Source organism: Giraffa tippelskirchi, chromosome 8, assembly GCF_054371585.1.
Source record: "Giraffa tippelskirchi isolate mGirTip1 chromosome 8, T2T-mGirTip1v1.2.pri, whole genome shotgun sequence".
Taxonomy (NCBI): Eukaryota; Metazoa; Chordata; class Mammalia; order Artiodactyla; family Giraffidae; genus Giraffa; species Giraffa tippelskirchi.
The window spans coordinates 56,104,658-56,126,968 of record NC_137282.1 but is presented as its reverse complement, the minus strand read 5'-3'; the positions used below and the strand labels follow the sequence as shown (position 1 = coordinate 56,126,968).

At 36.6% G+C, this 22,311-nt stretch overlaps 1 pseudogene across 1 annotated transcript; it reads right to left on the bottom strand.

The window, feature by feature from the left end:
* Positions 1 to 1,092: 1,092 nt before the first annotated feature.
* On the bottom strand, positions 1,093 to 3,206 carry LOC145518597 (putative monooxygenase p33MONOX pseudogene; annotated as a pseudogene). The gene has a single exon (XR_014063015.1). The product of XR_014063015.1 is annotated as a putative monooxygenase p33MONOX pseudogene (transcript).
* Between the last annotated feature and the right edge of the window lie 19,105 nt (positions 3,207 to 22,311).

Sequence of the window (22,311 nt, the reverse complement as noted above, 5' to 3'; positions counted from 1 at the left end):
CTCCAGGGGCTCCTGCCTAGGGGGCTTCAAACAGAAAGCTTCACCTGTCCTTCTGTTTTCACTGTGAAACAAACAAGCTCCAGCTCTCTGTGATCTTCCCCAGAGGGCAGATGCCTCCACTGGCCAGATTCTTTAACACTGTCCATTTCTGGGAACCCCCAACTCTTCTGGGCTCTACACACTGCTTAGGGTACCCGCGCCTCCCTTTGGTCTTCCGTGTGTCAACCTAGGTCTCTCTTCTCACAGCTGTGGCCCCTTTGGATTCTGACAGTGCAAAGCTGAGATCTAAAACTGCACATTCATGCCTCTGAATTCTTCATGAATGAATAGTATAAATAAAAAGAGAGATTGTCTTTTCCTACTCCTTGTGTTTGTCGTATAGATTGCAACCATCCATTCAGGTCAGTTTGGTTGCTCAGTCATGTCCAGCTCTTTGTGACCCCACGGACTGCAGCACGCCAGGCTTCCCTGTCCATCATCAACTCCCAGAGCTTGCTCAAACTCATGTTCATTGAGTCAGTGATGTTATCCAACCATCTTATCCTCTGTCATCTCTCCTCCGGCTTTCAATCTTTCCCAGCCTCAGGGTCTTTTCCAGTGAGTCAGTTCTTTGCATCAGGTGGCCAAAGTTTTGGAGCTCCAGCTCCAGCATCAGTCCTTCCAATGAATGCTCAGGACTGATTTCCTTTAGGATGGACTGGTTGGATCTCCTTGAAGATCAAGGCACTCTCAAGAGTCTTCTCTAACACCACAGTTCAAAAGCATCAGTTCTTTGGCGTTCAGCTTTCTTTATAGTCCAAATCTCACATCCATACATGACTACTGGAAAAACCATAGCTTTGACTAGATGGACCTTTGTTGGCAAAGTAATGTCTCTGCTTTTTAATATGCTGTCTAGGCTGGTCACAACTTTTCTTCTACAGAGCAAGCGTCTTTTAATTTCATTGCTGCACTCACCATCTGTAGTGATTTTGGAGCCCCCAAAACTCAAATCTGTCACTGTTTCCATTGTTTCCCTGTCTATTTGCCATGAAGTAATGGAACTGGATGCCATGATCTTGGTTTTCTGAATGTTGAGTTTTTGGGTTTTTTTTTTTTTTTTTGAGAGTAGTAAGAATTTTTATTGTCAAAACAAGTAAGAGATACAGGCATAACAGAAGACACAAATAAATTAATTCTGATCATTTGAGACTCCAGGGTTTCTCTGGGGGAAGGTCAGCTTGGCTCCTTGTATAGACACAATACTGTTCAAAGCAAAAGACAGAAGGAATGGAAGGCAGTGTTCAAGACAATGGTTGTACATGCACAGTGAAGAGAAATGAAAAGATGGCTTCCCCAGTTCTTTCCTCAGTGAGGTACATGTTTACAAAGGTATGAGGCTCATCTGAGAGGAAAAAGATTGCATACAAATTTTTTTTAATTCTTCTGCCTCCCAGGAAAAAAAATTTTCAAGCCCTAGGCTGAAAACGAAAATCAAAATCCAGTGACACTAGTTTCATATGAACCTCAAGACTATATTCAAACTGCAGTTGCCACCTTTTTTAAAAAAATGTTTAACATCCATTTGCCTATAGCAAACCAGTAGACTGAATTTTCTCCTTAGGAAGTTTTCAACCAAATGGAAGCTAAATTAATCTCACTTTAAAGTGCAGCAAAGGATATGTTAAGACTAGTTTGTTCTGTGACGGGCAAGACAGAAGCATCCCCTCCAATAGCATGGGTCCCAGAGGTACCACAGGAAGGGCTGGTTGCAGGACACAGTGACCCAGGAGGTCCACCAGAACTCGAGGAGACTCCAGTGCCAGCACAAAACAGAGGGGTCCCTGCCGGGTCTGGCTCCTAGCTGCACCCAGATCTCAAACAGCTCTCGGGTTTCCTAATTGACAAGACTGGAGCACCCAGGGCCAGCATAGCTGTGAGGGCCAAAGTCATCTACACTAGTCCACAAACATCTCTACGCCGTGATCTGTCCATGTGCACGTGGACAGTGGTAAAGTAATCATGAAGCCTTGGTTTGGGAACAATGCAGACAGTCACCTAGTAAGCAATGGTCCAAGTTCTGGGGAGGTCCCCATACATCACTGCTCAAGTTTAGTCTAACATTAAAGCAATGCAAAATGGTTTCTCCACACAGGGACAAGCTTTTCACTAATGTTTTGCAGAAAACCAATTATGTCTCCAGCTCTAGCCTCAGTTTGATTTTCACAAAGACAAAACTCTTCCTATGTCAGAGCCACGGTAAAAGGGAGCTGGGCTCGATACCCTCGATGCAGAGTCCCAGGAACAGAAAGCTCTAGAAGCCAGTGGGTGTGAGAACACTCAAGTCCCAGGGTTTGAGATTGTGTGCTGTTTCCGCCCTTCTGTCACTGGGATCTCTCTCTTGGGAGGCTGGAACGTTTCTATTCAAGCTCTTCCGGGGGCCTGTGTGGGCATCCCTTCCACTGGAGAAGGCTTCTGGGCTCCTTTGTAGGCTTGGATGGCAAAACCTCCTGAATTAGATTTCTCGAGGGATCTTGGTCCAGAGCGGCTCCATTTATCAGCCGAGCTTCTGTGTTTATCCCCGCTTCCAGAATCTGCAGTGCTAAGACTGGGCTGCAGAAGAACCAGAAGTGAAACAGCATCTGGCCTTCTGCTTAGGGGAGGAATTGGGGCTGCTGCTCGGGGTGGATTGCGTGGAGGCTGGCTGCTTCTCCTCTCTTGCTGTCTCTCCACTCTGGAGCTTTAGTTTGCGGAGCGCTTCTGCCACTCGAAGATACTTGGTCTCCTCGGTGGCGAGGCCCTTGTGGGGTGGGTAGCCAGCATCTCGCAGTCCTGCCTGTTGCTCAAAAGGCTGAATGCTCTCCTGGGACTGTTTTGTGATCCGAGAACTCACGATGACATGGGTAGCTTTAGCCTTCACCACAGGGACCTTCTCTGCACTATCCATGGCCAGTGGCGGGGCCAGGGCACGAGAGGAGATGCTGGCCTCTCTTTCCTCCACCTTGGCGAGGTGCTGATACTTGTGCTCTGGCATCACTGGCTTCCAGGGGAAGCTGCCCATGTCCAATGGAGGAGAAGTCATGGGCGTAGGGTCCTCGAGGGCATCATCATAGCTGAATGTCCGGCGGTACATCACGATGGGCAGGGACATCTTGCCTTGAGGCCCACTAGTCTCAAGGGCAAAAAAAACGAAGTTTACCAGGCAGTTCTGGTTGTCTCGAAGCCATTGAAAGACTGGGATCCAGGTGATTTTCCTACACAGATTTTGAAATGAGTCCCTGCCACCGGAGAGAGATGATGTGATCATCATGCCGACAGACAGGTATTAATGAAGAACATTGTCCAGCTGCTGCAAATTAGCAAAACTTCTCAGGAAGAGTCCATTCATTCCAGAGGTTCTTTTCATCTGCCCTTGCGGAGCTGCCTGTGGCCCGAGCTCCAAGATTAAAGAGACTCCAAAGACCCAGGTCTCTCCAAAGGTTGTTACGCAGTCCGGATCCAAGCCATGGTGTGAGCCGGCACTGTGCCTGTGGCGACCCAGAAGGTCCTGGACACCAAGCTGGGAGGGAGAACGGGATTGAATGTTGAGTTTTAAGCCAACTTTTTCACTCTCCTCTTTCACTTTCATCAAGAAGCTCTTCAGTTCCTCTTTGCTTTCTGCCATAAGGGTGGTATAACCTACATATCTGAGATTATTGATATTTCTCTCAGCAATCTTGATTCCAGCTTGTGCTTCATCTAGCCTGGCATTTCACACGATGTCCTCTGCATAGTAGTGAAATAAGCAGGGTGACAATATGCAGCCTGACGTACTCCTTTCCCAATTTGGAACCAGTTGCTTGTTCCATGTCTGATTTTAACTGTTGCTTCTTGCTGCATACAGATTTCTCAGGAAGCTGGTAAGGTGGTCTGGTATTCCCATCTCTTGAAGAATTTTTCACATCTATTAGGTTGTTTGTTTTTAACTGTGTGCTTTTTATCTATTACTATTTATTTGCTTTTTTTGTTTGTTTGTTTTGCTATCAGGCAGCCCCTCGCTTGCCCTCCCCTTTTTCAAATAATTTTTCTGATTTATCTATTTATTTTTGGCTGTGTTGGGTCTTGTTGCTGAGCGGCCTTTTCTCTAGTTGCAGGGAGTGGGAACTACTCTCTAGCTGTGGTGCATGGGCTTCTCATTGCAGTGGCTTCTCTCCAGTAGTAGTGGTTCCCAGGCTCTAGAGCATAGGCTCAATGGTTGTGGTGCATGGACTCAGTTGCTCTGCAGCACACGAGTTCCTCCCAAACCAAGGATTGAACCTATGTTTCCTACATTGGCAGGTGGATTCTTTACCACTGAGCCACCAGGGAAGCCACCACTTTCCCCGCGACACACACACTTTCTAATGTGCTTCAGTCCATCAGTTTTTTAAAGACTTTTGACTTATGATTGGAAACATTTTCCCACTAGCATCCCTATAAACAGTTTTGAGCTCTATTCTGGGACACAGTTACTTAGAAAGTTACTTAGAAATTAGTTGATGTTTGAGGGTAAGAAAAAAGAAATAAAATAGATAACATACAAGAACTTACCATGTAGCACAGGAAACTCTGCTCAGTATTAGGTAAAAACCTAAATGGGAAAAGAATTTGTAAAAGAACAGATACACGTATAAGTATGAGCTTCCTTGGTGGCTCAGACAGTAAAGAATTGCCTGCAATTCAGGAGTCCCAGGTTCAATCCCTGGGTTGGGAAAACTCTAAACAAGAAAAGAATTTGACAAAGAATAGGTATATGTATAGCTGAATAATTATGCTGTCCACTGAAAACTAACATGCCATTGTTAATCAACTATGTTAGTCTCTCAGTCATGTCTGACTCTTTGCAACTCCATGGACTGTAGCCCTCCAGGCTCCTCTGTCCAAGCAACAATACTGGAAATTCTCCATGCAAGAATACTGGAATGGGTAGCCATTCTCTTCTCCAGGGGATCTTTCCAATCTAGAGATCGAATCCAGGTCTCCTTAATCAACCATACTCCAATGTAAAATAAAACATATAAAAAAATAAAAATAAAACCAGCAGAAGAGCTATGTTTAATCCATGGCTGATTATTTCACACCACTGAGGCAAGACCCTTCTGAGTATTCCACTCAATGACCCAGGAATTAAGACACCTTTAAGTCTGGTCTTTGGAAGTGGATGCTATTCCCATCCCTGTGTGATGCCAAGTAGTGATCCCCCAGTGATTTCAGGAGGGTCCCCACTCACCCGGATGTGCTGATAACTCCCTGCCTAGTCAGGATCTTCCACGGAGTTCCAGGGTTCTGCTCAAGGGCAGGATTTCTCCTCTTCGGTATTTTGTCCTAGAAACTCCAATCACTTTGGTGTCCCCAGTTTGGACTCCATTTTCTCAATAAAGGAGATCCCAATCCTTGCCCTGTGGCCAGGAAAGTCTCCCCAGGCAGGAAGCTGGGGAAATTTCATTGTTCACATCATTTGGATCCTGTCTCTCAGGAACCAAACCCGTGACTTCTCAGTGTCTGTTCCATATATTTTGCTTTGCCATATTTGTCTACTTATTTCCCTTGTTTCAGACAGGAGCCTGAATCTATTCACTCTCGCTCTCTCTACATTGGCCAGAAGCAAAATGCAACTGCCACACCGTTTTAACTACTGCTCCTTCTGTTATGTGGTTGACATCAGCGGGTCTAGTTCAGGATTATTCCACTGAAGTTTTGGAAACACTTTATCAGTTCATACACGTTTATTTTTCATGAGTTCTTTAGAATCAATTTATCTATAAAATAATCCTCTTTTGTTTATTGGTGTCCATGAAATGCATAGGCTAATTTCCAGAAAAAAAAATATATAATAAAACCTCTGTACAATAAAACCTTTTATATTTCAAGAATAGGATGTGCTTCTTATTATTCCAAGCCTGTACACGTTCCTCAGGTGCATTTTAAAGTTGTAGTCCTGCGGACTGTGTATGTATCTTGGTTTATTCCTACCTATTGTAACCACTTTTGTTGATTTGGAAAACTGACACTATTGTTTCCTTAGTATTAACTGTTATTCCTGTTTGGGAAAGTTACTGACTTTTGCATATTTGTCTTGTATGCAGGAACATTACTGAATTCTGTTATTTATTCAAATGTTTTTATTTGCATATTTTGTTATCCTTTCATTCTATCTCTCACAGATACTTACTCCGAAATAATTTATGACTGATTTGTGTTTTTAAATATGCATGCAGCATAGGTCCCTTTGCTTTTTGACAAAGTTTATTTTTATAAGTTTACTAGATTCTAGCTCTACCTCTTACTTTTCTCCATGTCAATTATTAATGGAAAACTGTGGTTTGAGAAAATCTCATTGATAATTCCTTCCTACCCTTACCTATTCTTTTGTATTCAAGGGAGTGTCAAGTGAATTTATAAGATAATTTTCTTAAAATAATTAAGACTGTTCAAGAGAGAGATTTTACTTAAATATTAAGAGTTAGCATAGCGCTTTATCTTATAAATATTAAAAAAGAAAGAGATAGTAGCATAGAAATTGTAAGTGGGCTTGATTGTGTTAAGAATTTAAACTATGTGTGTATGAATTAAAGATTTAGTTTTAACATAAATAATTTACATTAGGAGAAGAAGTTTAAGTGCTTGACTCAGAGAAATTCATATGCAAATGTGCATCATCTAATATTGAACTTCAAGAAAGGACACAATTAAAAGAAAGCAGATGTGGTGAGTATTACAAAGGTGAATATTTTCCTTGTATTTAATTTTTTTAAAAATCTAAAAATATTGTGTGATCTATTAATTGGATCATTGTTACATTTGCGGATAATGATATCTAAATTTCAGCAGCTTTCCATAGGAATGTGTTCATGCAATTCAGAGATCGATTGAGATAACTGAGGCTACATTAAGCATTTTGGGCATCAAAGGTTTAACACAGGAAATAGCATCGCAAAGAGTTGAACACTACTGAGCATGCAACACACTCACTCAAAGAATTCACCATATTATATACATATAATATAATACGTATATAATATTAATATAATACATTTATAATATTAATATAATAGAATATATAATTCTATTATATAGTATCATACATAATATAATATTATAATATATATAATATATAATATATAATATTATATTAACATATATATAATAATATATTATTATATTATTATTATATATTATACAATTATATATTATTATATTATATATTATATATTAATATAAAATATAATATATATTATATATTATATATATAATATACTAATACTATAGTACTATAGTGCTATAGTACTATATAATACTATAATATATATAATATATAATGTATATAATATTATATTTATAATATTATGTATTATATATGATATATAATATATAATATTAATATAATATAATTATAATTATATTATATAATATAATATTATATAAATTCTATTATATAATATAATTATAATTATATTATATAAATATAATATTATATAAATTCTATTATATAATATAATTATATACAATATATTATATATTATATTTATATATAATATATAATGTATATTATATTATATTAACATATATAATAATAATATAAAATATATTATTATTATATATTATTATTATATATTATACAATTATATATTATATATATCATTGTATAATATATAATATATTATAATATATAATAATATATATTATAATGTATATATAATATATATATTATTATTATATATTATATATAATATATGATCTATATCATATATAATATATATTTTTATATATTATTATACATAATATGATATTATATATAATATAATACCATACTATAATGTATATTATATATTATATACTATATTATATTAATATTATATATATTATATTATATACTATATATTATACATTATAATATAGTATATATAATATATACTATACTAATATATTATTATACATTATATAATAATATTATAATATGTATTATATTTCCATTATATATAAACATATATTATATAACATATTATCTGTTACATATATTATATATTACATATAATATATTATATATTAATATTATGTTATATATTATATATTACATATAATCTATTATATGTAATAATAATATGTATTATATATTATAAAAATATATTAAATATTACATATTATATAACATATTATATATGATATATAATATAAAATATATAATATAATATATTATATAGAATATAGAATATAACTATATTATATATTATACATAATAATATATTATATATAATTGTATTATATATAACATATGACATATTATTGAAATGGTATATATATAATATTATGTACAATATTATTATACTATATAATATATTATTGAAATGGTATATATATTATATTGTATGTATAATATATATAATTGTATAATATAATATAAAATATATAAATATATTATAATTATATTATATAATTATGTAATATATTTAATATATGAATATATATTGTATTATATGTTTTGTATATATATATATATATATAAAATATGGTGAATTCTTTTTGTGAGTGTGTTGCATGCTCAGTAGTGTCCAACTCTTGCAACCCCATGGACTGTAGCCTGCTAGGCTCCTCTGTCCATGGAATTTTCCAGTCAAGAATACTGGAGTGATTGCCGTCTGCTTCTCTAGGGATCTTCCCGACCCAGTGATTGAATCTATATCTCCTGCATCCCCTGCATTGGCAGGCTGATTCTTTACTACTGAGTCTCCTGGGAATCCCAGTGAATTATATTATATATTATATTATATTCATATACATTATATATAATATAAATATTTATATAAATATATAATATGTATGTGTATATATACATACATGTATATGTGTATACATATATATATGTGTGTATATATATATATATATAAAATGTTCATGGGATTCTCAAGGCAAAAATACTGAAGTGGTTTGCATTGCCTTGTCTAGTGGACCACGTTTGGTCAGAGTAACAAAACGTGGAGTAACAGACAAATTTGGCCTTGGAGTATAGAATATAGCATGGCAGAAACTAACAGAATTTTGCCAAGAGAACGCACTGGTCATAGCAGATACCCTCTTCCAACAACACAAGTGAAGACTCTACACATGGACATCACCAGACGGTAAATACTGAAATCAGATTGATTATATTCTTTGCAGCCAAAGATAGAGAAGCTCTATACAATCAGCAAAAACAAGACGGGGAGCTGACTAGAGAAGCTCTATACAATCAGCAAAAACAAGACAGGGAGCTGACTGTGGCTCAGATCATGAACTCCTTATTGCCAAATTCAGACTTAAATTGAAGAAAGTGGGGAAAACCACTAAATCATTCAAGTATGACCTAAATCAAATCCCTTATGTCTATAGAGTGAAAGTGAGAAATAGATTCAAGGGATTAGATCTGGTAGACAGAGTGCCTGAAGAACTATGGACAGAAGTTCATGACATTGTACAGAAGGCAGGGATCAAGACCATCCCAAGAGAAAGAAATGCAAAAGGGCAAAATGATTGTTTGAGGAAGCCTTGCAAACAGTTATGAAAAGAAGAGAAGCAAGAGGCAATGGAAAAAAGGAAAGATCTACCCATTTGAATGCAGAGTTCCAAAGAATAGCAAGGAGAGATAAGAAAGCCTTTCTCAATGATCAATGCAAAGAAATAGAGGAAAACAATAGAATGAGAAAGAGTAGAGATATCTTCAAGAAAATTAGAGATATCAAGGGAATATTTCATGCAAAGATGGCCACAATGAAGGATTGAAATGGCATGGACCTAACAGAAGCAGAAGATATTAATAAGAGGTGGCAAGAATACACAGGAGAACTATACAAAAAAGATCTTCATGACCCAGATACTTGTGATGGTGTGATCACTCATGTAGAGCCAGACACCCTGGAATGCAAAGTCAAGTGGGGCTTAGGAAGCGTCACTATGAACAAAGCTAGTGGAGGTGATGGAATTCCAGTTGAGCTATTTCAAATTCTGAAAGATGATGCTGTGAAAGTGGTGCACTCAATATGCCAGCTAATTTGGACAACTCAGCAGTGGCCACGGGACTGGAAAAGTTGAGTTTTCATTCCAATCCCAAAGAAAGACAATGCCAAAGAATACTCAAACTACTGCACAATTGCACTCATCTCACATGCTAGTAAATAATGCTCAAAATTCTCCAAGCAAGGCTTCAACAGTACATGAACCATGAACTTCCAGATGTTCAAGCTGGATTTAGAAAAGGCAAAGTAACCAGAGATCAAATTGCCAACATCGGTTGGATCATTGAAAAAACAAGAGAGTTCCAGAAAAACATCTACTTCTGCTTTCTTGACTATGCCAAAGCCTTTGACTGTGTGGTTCACAACAAACTGTGGAAAATTCTGAAAGAGATGGGAATACCAGAGCACCTTACCTGACTCCTGAGAAATCTGTATGCAGACAAGAAGCAGCAGTTAGAATGCAACTTGGAACAATAGACTGGTTCCAAATTAGGAAAGGAGTATGTCAAGGCTGTATATTGTCACCCTGCTTATTTAACTTCTATGTAGAGTACATCATGCAAAATGCCAGGCTGGATGAAACACAAGCTGGAATCAAGATTTCCAGGAGAAATTTCAACAACCTCAGATATGCAGATGACACCACCCTTATGGCAGAAAGTAAAGAACTTAAGGGCTTCTTGATGAAAGTGAAAGAGGAGAGTGAAAAAGTTGGCTTAAAACTCAACATTCAGAAAACTAAGGTCATGGCATCTGGTCATGGCAAATAGATGGGGAAACAGTGGAAACAGTGATAGACCTTATTTTGGGAGGGCTCCAAAATCACTGCAGATGGTGACTGCAGCCATGAAATTAAATGATGCTTGCTCCTTGGAAGAAAAGTTATGACCAACCTAGACAGCTTATTAAAAAGCAGATACATTACTTTACCAAGTAAGGTCCATCTAGTCAAAGCTATGGTTTTTCCAGTAGTAGTGTATGGATGTGAGAGTTGGACTATAAAGAAAGCTGAGTGCCGAAGAAGTGATGCTTTTGAACTGTGGTGTTGGAGAAGATTCTTGAGAGTCCCTTGGACAGCAAGGAGATCAAACCAGTCTATCCTAAAGGAAATTAATCTTGAATATTCATTGGAAGGACTGATGCTGAAGCTGAACCTCCAATATTTTGGCCACCTGATGTGAAGAACTGACTCATTTGAAAAGACCCTGATGTTGGGAAAGATTGCAGGCAGGTGGTGAAGGGGATGACAGACGATGAGATGGTTGGATGATATCACCGACTCAATGGATATGAGTTTGAGTAAACTCTGGGAGTTTGTGATGGACAGGGAAGCCTGGTGCGCTGCAGTCCAAGGGGTTGCAACGAGTCGGACACGACTGAGTGACTGAACTGAACTGAACAGAACTGGAAACTCTAGACATTCTCAGGAATCTCTGAGAAGCTCATGTCAGCTGTCCACAGTCAGTGGCAATGAGGAGTTTCTCTGGGGCTCACCAGGAAGCCATATTGAATCCTATATCTGCCCACAAGCTGCTTCTAGCTGGTTCTGAAGATGATGGCTTCTCTTCCTCTGCTGTTTTCCAAATCATGTACATATTCTGTCTATGGTGAACTCTAGCCTGGATGCAGACAGGGATGGAAAATCTCTGCTTTAGCATCACAGAGGCAGTTACAAAAGGGTGATAGACAGCAAAGAAGAATGCAAACCCATGTGAGAGTGCAGAGGGTTGAGATAATACCTTCATGTCCACTCCCATTCACTCCTCCCCCCACATCACCTCACTCACTCTCCACTGACAGGGACAGGCCGTAAGGTCCCACAGAGCCACAAGAGGGGCTTCCTCTCAGTGACTATTGATAGGACAGAAGGAAGAAAAGAGTAATATGAGAGAAGCATAACCTAACAATTCATTAACATATATGACACTGTTGACACCTTAGACTTTCTTATTTCTTGAATGATTGCTTTTAATATATTTGAAACAGTCTAGTGTTTTCCTAGGATACAAATCTTAGCGCTGAAAATTAAAACTACAATGAGGAACCACCTTATACTGCTCAGAAGAGCCATAATTAAGAAGTCTACAAATAACAAATGCTGGTGAGCTTGTGGAGAAAAAGGAACCCTCTTATACTGTTGGCAGAAATGCAAATTGCACCCCTATGTCTGTAAAAGCACTGCTTACAACAGCCAAGACATGGAAACAACCTAAATGTCTATCAACAGATGAATGAGTAAAGATGTTTTGTGTGTGTGTGAGTGTGTGTGTGTGTGTATACATAGATACATATATAATTCTTTTTCATGACTGAGTAGTATTCCATTGTATATGTATCTCCCACTATGTGCACTTGTGCATGCTAAGTCATTTCAGTTGTGTCTGACTCTTTGCAACCACATGGACTGTAGCCTTACAGGTTCCACTCTCCATGAGATTCTCCAAGAATACTGGAGTGGGTTGCCATGCCCTCCTCCAGGGGACCTTCCCAACCCAGGGATCGAACCCATGTCTGTCTCATGTTTCCTGTGTTGGCAGGTGAATTCTTTACTACTAGCACCACCTGGGAAGCCTGAATGAAATAATAGAAACAAACAGACATGAGAATAGATTTATGGTTGCCAAGGGGGCAGGACTGGGGAGGGTTGGATTAGGAGTTTGGGATTAGCAGATGCAAGCTACTATACGTAAAAAGAATAAACAAGGTCCCATTCTATAGCACAGTGAACCATATTCAATATCCTATAGCAAACCATAAGGGAAAAGAAAATGAAATGCATATGTATAACTGAATAACTTTGCTGTACCCCAGAAACCAATACAACTTTACAGCAATAAAATACATTTTAGAAATAGGTAAAATACAAAAGCAAATATTAATGCTGAACTAATCCCAGTTTGTATTGTGTAGAAGTATTGAATTAATATACTAATATTTCTCTGCTGACAGCCACACAGATCCTTGTCCTAAAGGGAATGAAAACTTGCAGAAAAGACACCTTCATTATAAAGTAATGAAGAAGAATCTGAAGTGGGCTGATGAAACAGCTTTTATAAGAACAGAAAGGAGACCCTTTTTTAGTTTTACTCAACTGCATGTGTTTGATTATGTGCAGTTTTCAAATATAAGCCTTTTATAACCTTGTTTTGGCTAGAAAGTAGAGTCTTGGGTTGTACTCATTATTGTGAGGAAAAAAATAGAGGTTACCTGAATTTCTACTGGAAACTTTTAGTAAGCAATGAGAGAATGAACATATTTATGCTTTCTGAAATACATTTTATTAAGTCTGAAAGGAGATTTGAGAAATTACTTAAGTTAGGAACATGCTATACCTTTTATTTACCTAAATAAATCTTATTGAATTGTTTCTGAATGAAGGAATGAAGTGAATTATTTATGTAATGTATTTACTTCTCTGTCTCTATAGCAAGGCTCTCAAAATCAGAAATTTTATTCCCTTCACCTAACAAAATCTGCCACATTAATTTTTGTGAATGAATAAAAGTGGAAATTACAGTCAGATGTGCCTGAACAATTTTCTTCCCAACTGCAAATCCTAATATTTCTCTGTGCAAAAGGGTCTTAATTATTCATTCACATCGCACCAATTTACTTCTCTTATGCTACTGTCCCCTTATGCTACTGAAGTTCAGATAAAGTCTACATCATTAATATTATCCAGTCACCAACTCTATATTTCCTTTGCAATGTCACATACATTTTTACTACAAAAAAAATACTACAAAGGTAGATACACTGCGTTTCCCCAAAGAGACATTACTACTTAAGTACATACGTAAAGTTTTATTGTATGTCTCCAGGTCATCTGAGTTAAGACCTAAGTAGACTTAACTATTAGCAGCTACCTGAATTAAAGCTTCTTTGGGGATTATCTGCAATTTGTTTAAAATTTGAGAACAATTAACAGAAGCATTGCACTATGCTAGGCACATGTTATAGCTCTGACAAAGATTTTTTACAGATCATATACTTCCAGACAATTTTTTTTGGCCTAAAATAAGCTTCACACAAAAGATATTGTCTTGTAGATGCATTATCTAAAAATTTGAGGCAAAGTGATTTAAAAGTGAATAAACACAAGGTAATAAAAAACACATATCCATGTAATCTAAGGTTTAGAGTAATATTATGCTTAAATTCTACTTTTCATGCATGAGATTTTCAAGCACATAACTGCAAGATGCAGTTCACAATGCTGAATGAGAGTGGCACATGGAGACTCTATGAATATTTATGTCCCTGTAGGGCTTCCCATGTAGCTCAGCTAGTAAAGAATCCGCCTGCAGTGTGGGAGACCTGGGCTCGATCCCTGGGCTGGGAAGATGCCCTGGAGAAGGGAAGGGCTACCCACTCCTGTATTCTGGCCTGGAGAATTCCCTGGACTGTATAGTCCATGGGGTAGCAAAGAATTGGACACAACTGAGCAACTTTCACATGTTAGTTGCTCAGTCGTGTCTGACTCTTTGGGACCCTATGAACTGTAGCCCAAGGCTTTTCTGTCCATGTGATTCTCCAGGCAAGAATACTGGAGTGCGTTGCCCTTTTCCTCCTCCAGGGGATCTTCCCAACCCAGGATGTGAACCTGGGTCTCCCACGGTACAGGCAGATACTTTACCATCTGAGCCACTCGGAGACGATATAAATTTATAGAACTTTGAGAAACGCTAAGTCCCTGCCACTTTATGTATTCATAAAGAATACTTAAAATGAATGGTAGAAATAGAAATTCAGAAGATTTCCTCAAAAAGGGAACATGAAGAGTCGTGTGTATGTATGTGCGTGTGTTTGTGCGTGCGCGTGTGTGTGTACAGACCTCAAGAGTGGGTGCATCCTGCAGCTGTCTCAGAACTGGGAAGCCACATAGAACAGGCTCCCTAGTGTACTCGCCACTGTGACTTACAGTAACACAGGCAGTTTTTCAGGGTAGAATGTAGCATCCTTGGCATAATTGTGTTACTGGTCCCTATCAGCTGTTTTATTTGTGTTTGTTTGGTCATATAAAAAGGACTGTACTTTAAAATTATTATGACATGTTAAATAAATAAAAATATAAATGAGTGGGATTAATGTTGTTATTTTAATCTAAAGCTTGATTATATGTTCTGTCACTGGTACATATTTCAATTTGTAACTAGGTCTTCATGACAATAGAGACAGTAAATCTGTTATTTGAGATATCTATGACTTTTTTGTAATTAACTATGGAGGAATCAATTATTATAGAGGAAGCACAGTAATTACTAAGTCTTGTAATTATATCTCACAGATGACTAAACATTTTGAAGACTATTATATATTAATAAGCAAAATATAGATGTAATAAGGAATATTATAACAGGTTATTTCACCTGTTCATTAAGCAGAAGAAATTTATATTCGTCCACCAGGAAATATATGTAATCACATTGCATCATGTAGAGGACAATTATATCGTCTTGATGAATAAGTGAAAATTGATGTTTTTATACATCAAAATTTTGATCTATAGTTTACCTAAATTTGATGATTTTTAAAACATCTATGAAGTTATTCACTCTGTTAGAATGTTAAATTAGCTCTGCAATTATACTGAAGAATAGTATGCCAACTTTTGGTTCTTTGGCATCTTTTTAGATTTATGAAATAATAGCTTAGCATTTAATATAGTTTTGCATTTCCTATGGTAATAAAACAAACTAGTGAAGCTTGCTTAAAGTAACCAATGTAAAGGATTGAAGTCTACAGAAAGATCTTGATGGGAAGTGTGGCTCAAATTCCAAATACTCCATCAGAACCAATAGCAATGTAAACTCTGGCCTGCATGAAATCACTAAACTGAAAAAAAAAAAAAAAACCACATTATGCACACGATGGAGCGATTCTGTGTTTAATACGTCCTCACGTGTGCATTTTATTTGCACATGTATATTTTTGTAAGTTCCTTAGTGTTTATAGGAACAACTTTTCTACGGATTAAAATGAATATAAAATTTCTTATTTTTTTTCCATGGATTAAACTGATAACCACTCAAGAGTCTTCTCCAACACCACAGTTCAAAAGCATCAATTTCTTGGCACTGAGCTTTCTTTATGGTCCAACTCTCACATCCATGCATGACTACTGGAAAAACCATAGTTTTGGCAATATAGACTTTTGTTGGCAAAGTAATGTCTCTGCTTTTTAATATGCTGTCTAGGTTTGTCATAGCTTTTCTTCCAAGGAGCAAGTGTCTACACATTTGAAACAATTTCTCCCAAATGGCTCTTATAAAAAGGGATTCCCATTCTATATTATATATTGCCAGGATAATTAAAATTCAGTTATTTCAAAATAACCTTTTCAAAGATTTTCCATCATAACAGTAAAGTAAATGTATTTACTAAGCCACCATAAAGATGTTTAAATTGAAACCGAAACACATTGGTAAATTAGTCCATCATTTTCTATTTGTTTTCCTCATCTATAAACATACAGAAACATTCAGTATGTGTCATATATTGGGGGGTTATACATTTTTCAGCATTTTCTCCTTAAATAAGCTTTATTATTTAGCAATTGTTTGAAAATGAATACTAAAATTAGTTTATTTGAAAGAATCAGTCAAGGAGAATTAAAAATTAGTTAAATTTTCAACTGCTCAGATGACAGACCCAGCTTTGTGTTTAGAGGCTGATATTTTCTTTCATAACATTTTTTATTTTTTTCCTTCCCTAATTATTCAATAAACAAAAATTAAGTTAATTTTCAATAATTAAATAATATTATTCAATGCTTTAAAATTGCTTATGAATATTATTGTTTGGGGGCAGTTTGCTCTAAACTCTTTCAAGTTGTTTGAGAAGTATATATCAAAATGACTGAAACCTGAGTAAACTGCTACCTTATGAATTTTTCAAGTTAGTGTCTCATTAATGATATTTTGTATTTTTGTAATGCAGCTTTCCATATTCAAATGAGGTTGTAGGTTGTTACCTGACACTCATTTGTGACATTTCACATTCTATGTGCTGTCATAAAAGTTTGCTCTTTCTTTAAACTCCTTTAGTGGCAAAATGAGAAAGTCTATAGAATGAACAAGAATAATTTAGGTCTTAAAATCTTTAGCTTACATACTTCTAAAATTTGGGGAGATATCTTGCTCATTTATTTTTTGGGGGGAAATTTGGTAAAGCAACTGTCCTTCTACACTCCTGAACACCAAGCAGAGTGGTATGATCTCTTTACAGGAGTGGTAATTATATCATATACTTGCACAAGAAAATAAATGTCCACAACGCTGTCCTCTAATGCAGTCAATGTTTTCAGGGTATTATTAATACAGAAGTCTCTTCCGATATTTTTTCTCATAATGTAACATTCTAAGTTATCACTAATGAATGAGTGATGCTTCTTTCAACATATATTTCACAGTTTTCCACAGTAATGTAGGGAAACCAGCTAACTGCTAAATTCGTTATGCAATCATTATACTCTATAAATATGGGGTAAAGATGATTTCTAAGGATACTTATCCAAGGTTTTTCAGCCATGATATTTTATGTTCAAAGAGGTCATATTTTAGTTTGATTATTTCAGCAACTTTATGCTAGAGATTTACAAAGATGTATTTGCTTAGCTTCCAATTTTTCTCTCTTCTCTTTCCTAATTGAAAATGTCTTTAACTTGCCTCATTCATGATTCTGTTTTATATGAATTTCTACATACAGTGTTCTGACCTTTCTATATCATTTCAGATTTACTTTCAGCTCCTAGTAACAAACATCCTGACTCCAGACTTCTGTATTCATAAGGATTTATTCCCTCCCATAAAAGAGCAGTGGAAGTCGGCTGTACAGGGCTCACAAAGCACATCTACTAAGTTGTCAGAATGTACTTGAATCTATTTTGCCACTTTTAGCATGAAGCTTCCAGCCATAAGAACACCTCATGTAGGAAGAGAACAGCAGCCCCCATGCCCATCAAGTCAACATTCCTGAAAGCTGATAAAAGGAAGCCTACTCTTAGTATATTCACCTATGTTAGATGCCAACATTAGCGAGATGGAGATAAGTTTTTAGAGTGAAAGTGAACACAATGTTGAAAGCATAATTTTTTAATTACAAAATTTCTTAAATGAGTGATTAAATAAAAGGCACATTTGGAGAATGTTAAGGTTACTGAAAAAATATTTCCTTTTATTATAGGCAGAGAGTTTTCCAGATCTGGGTTTATAAACCTGGTCATATAAAATTGTGGTTTAACACATCATTCTTTCAGTTAAATATAAACTCTCTCTCTTTTTTTTTTTTTACTTTTTCAGGAAAGTCAGACCTCAAATATCAGTGCTACCAAAAATGGTAATGAACTAAAGCTGGTCTATATCAATGAGTCTGCTTGCACACTCTGTGTTAGCAATCTATTGACCATATCCAGCAATAGGAAGGTACATCACCAGTGATTTATCATGTATTTGGACCATTAATAGTTTAACATATCAACCACTCTACCAAACTGATTTACTCCTAAAGTTGCATATTTATTTATAAGATTTATTAAAATATTTATACCTATCTCTATGCAGAGCATAATGTTTATAGTGATTGGTCTATTAAATAGTTATAAATTGTCAACAGCTCATAGAAATGAATTTTATTTAATGGCTGTTGACTTCCCAATAAGCAGCTTATTATGCACTACAACATTTTCATGAAATATGAAACCCTTAAAGTTAATATTTTTGAGTGGAGGTAATATCATTCTCAGTAGCATCATGGTAAATTTCTTGTGATTTGCTAACATGTTTTTCTGCACATGCTTCTGCCATGAACACTTTATTAATGCATTAAATCTGCTATTAAAATAAAGTGACTTAAATCACTGAAAGTGGTATTGTCTAGTTAAGTTATTCATCCCAATACTTTGTGCCAAGGGGAAACTTAAATTAAAACTCTGAAACTGATGAAATCCATGCCCAAGATGTTTTTTCATGGATTATACTGAAAGTAGCATGCTATTAAGTTGTGTCTTGTTTGTTATGTGTCTTAGAATCGCTGAAGATTTTGAGATGCCTGTGGCTTCATTTGAAATTCACAGCTCTTCTAAATATTTTCTTCTTAAATTTGTAATAGCTGAGAGAAACCTGAGAATTTTAGCATACATGCCCTGAAATGAGCACAGAGATCTGAGGCCTGTCTTCTCAGTCTAGTTAGAGATTTTAGCACTCCGCTTTAATAATGTATCTACTATTAGAGCAATCAGATCTAAAGAATTCTAGTCTTGGATTGCCTTGTCTGCAAGCGTGTAATGTTTTACTAAATGCACGTCAAGTGGTTTTTGTCTCAATGAATCATAGTCAATCAGCAAGTATTTTTCCAGATTCCTTATATATATGAAGCGTATACACATTAACATACAACACTTGTTTTTCTCTTTCGAACTTCACTTTGGCTGACAGACTCTATGTTCATCTAGGATTACAGACAGACATAGAGAGTGGACTTGTGGACACAGGGCAAGAGAGGAGGGGACAAACTGAGAAAGTAGCCTTGACGTATATACGCTGCCATGTGTAAGATGGATAGCCAATGGGACGCTGCTGTATAGCATAGAGGGCTCAGCCTGGTGCTCCATGACGTCCTACAGGGATGGGATGGTGGGTGAGAGGGAGATTCATGAGGGAGGGGATATATACATAGAGCCGATTCACGACGCCACACAGCAGAAACTGACACAACACTGTAAGGCAACTAGACTCCAATTTAAAGATATAATAATTTTGAAACCAATAATAAAAAAAGGAGAAGTATTTATATCTGTATCTGAGGCATAACACTTACATCTGAACTGTCTTCAGCTGACATCCGAGCATCTCTTTGCTCCTGTGTCTGACTGAGTCATTGTTATAAGGTCTATATCCAGGCTGACCTGAAACTTCACCTCCTGGCGGCTTTCCACATGCCTCTAGGATCGGGTTGGTTGTCCTCCCTCTCCTAAACACCTCCATTCTGCACTGTGTCCAGGAAGTTCCAGCATGCTCCTGGTGTTTCTTAAATTACTCCTGAACAAGTTTATCTAAACAATATATTTTGCCAGTGGGAGGAAATTAATACATAAGGTTTAAATCAGCTGCACATAAAAATCATCAATAAGAACAGAGAATGGCAACATAGAGAGATGGGATGGAAGTTCAAGAGGGATGGGATATATGTACACCTATGAGTGATTCATGTTGAGGTTTGACAGAAAACAACAAAATTCTGTAAAGCAATTTTCCTTCAATTAAAAAATGAATTAACTTTAAAAAAGAACAGAGAATGGGATTTTATTGTGGGATTCATGATTTAGAACCTAATGAAGTGCTGAGAGTATATTATAATAATTTATCAAATAGCTTATATTACTTAATTCATGGTGTTCTCATGGTCTTCTTAGCATAGTAGATGGAAACCAATTATTATCTTGTCTAAGCTTCATAGATTTCTACTAACCAAAAGCCAACAAGCTTCAGACAAGAGCTATATATTCTTGTGGGGAAAAAATAACAGATTTTAAGTGCTGGACAATAACTTGTCATCTTCCCTGACTTCTTATCCAACTTTGTCTTTGGCACTTGTCGTTTCGAATGAAGACATTTGACTAAATACACTTTTGTGACCCCTGACTACCCATATTGGAAAAGCCAAGCACTTGAGACAATAAAATTGTTCTGAGAAAAATCCATGAGATCAGCTGTCAATTTGAGTCCTAGTTCCTTTGGGAAATTGTTGAAAGGGGTTTTAGTGTCATCTTAATACAAGGGTGCTGAGATGAATCTCTCATTTCACAGGAAATGGAAGAAATGAAACTAATTATTTTGTGTAAACTGAACTTACTTGTACCTCTCTGGCTTCATGGCACCTTCAACAGACCCCCAGTGGTGTGAATTGCTGTAGTGTTTTGATTTGGCTTCTGTCTCCCAAGTAGGGCTTCCCAGGTGGCGCTAGTGGTAAAGAATCTGCCAGGAATCTCCTGCCAATGCAGGAGACGCAAGAGATGCAGGTTCAATTCCTGGGTCAGGAAGATCCTCTGAAGTAGGAAATGGCACCCCATTCCAATACTCTTGCCTGGAAAATTCAGAGGAGTCTGGCAGGCTACAGTCCTGGGGTCACAAAGAGTTAAATACAACTGAGCAACCAAGCACACGTACACAAATTCCCAAGTATGGCTGTAGTTTTTGAGGGACCATGAAAAGATATAAAAGTATTTAGCATAATATTTAGTATATCAAAGGGCTTCCCTTGTGGCTCAGCTGGTAAAGAATCTGCCTGCAATGCAGGAGACCTGGGTTTGATCCTTGGGTTGGGAAGACCCCCTGAAGAAGGGAAAGGCTACCCACTCCAGGAGTCTAGCCTGGAAAATTCCATGGACTGCATAGTACATGGGGTCACAAATAGTTGGACATGACTGAGTGACTTTCACTTTACTTAGTATATCAAAAGTGATCAACATTTGTCATGAATAGAGAAATATCATAGTTATTAATACAGAATATATCCTTGGTTGTAACTGATTTGTTAGATGTTATTTATAATTTAAATTTCTTATTTCTTATTAATTTAGTCTTAGTGCAAACTTGTGGTACTGATACTTACATAGCTGAGAATATACGTTTTTTCTTTTTGTGTTTATATGCAATACTGCAGCTCAGCAGGCTTATACACTCAAATTTTCATTCTATGGCTGAAAGTCTTCAAAGAGGAGAAACAGGCTAGATGTATTTAAGTGTAGCATCTTATTTCCTTGATAGTCTTAGCTCAGTGAGACACCCTGTTTGTCTTTAACTGTTTGTTAAATGCAAGAATGAATATGGAAGTCTAGGAAATGCTTTTTCATGTAAACTTCTAAATATTGCTTCACAGTAGCTGCTTTATTAATTCTGAACTACTGTCATTAACATTACTTGGTCGTATGTGGCGTCCTTCTAATATTTTACTAGATCCCATTTTAAAGTCTTCTAAGGATTTTTGTATTAACATATAGGTTTTAACGCTAATGCATATTAATCTGAATAAGATAAACTTTATTGAACGTGAACTTGTCAGTCGCTCAGTCATGTCTGACTCTTTGCAACCCCATGGACTATAACCCAGCAGGCTCCTCTGTCCATGGAATTTTCCAGGCAAGAATATTGGAGTGGGTTGCCATTCCCTTCTCCAAGGGATCTTCCCAACCCAGGAATCAGACACAGGTCCCTTGCATTGTAGGCAGATTATTTACCGTGTGAACTACCAGGGAAGCCCCATGAAGCAATGAACAAACACCCAGTCTCAGAAGCTTAATCAAGTAAGATCTATTTTTGACTGCTGG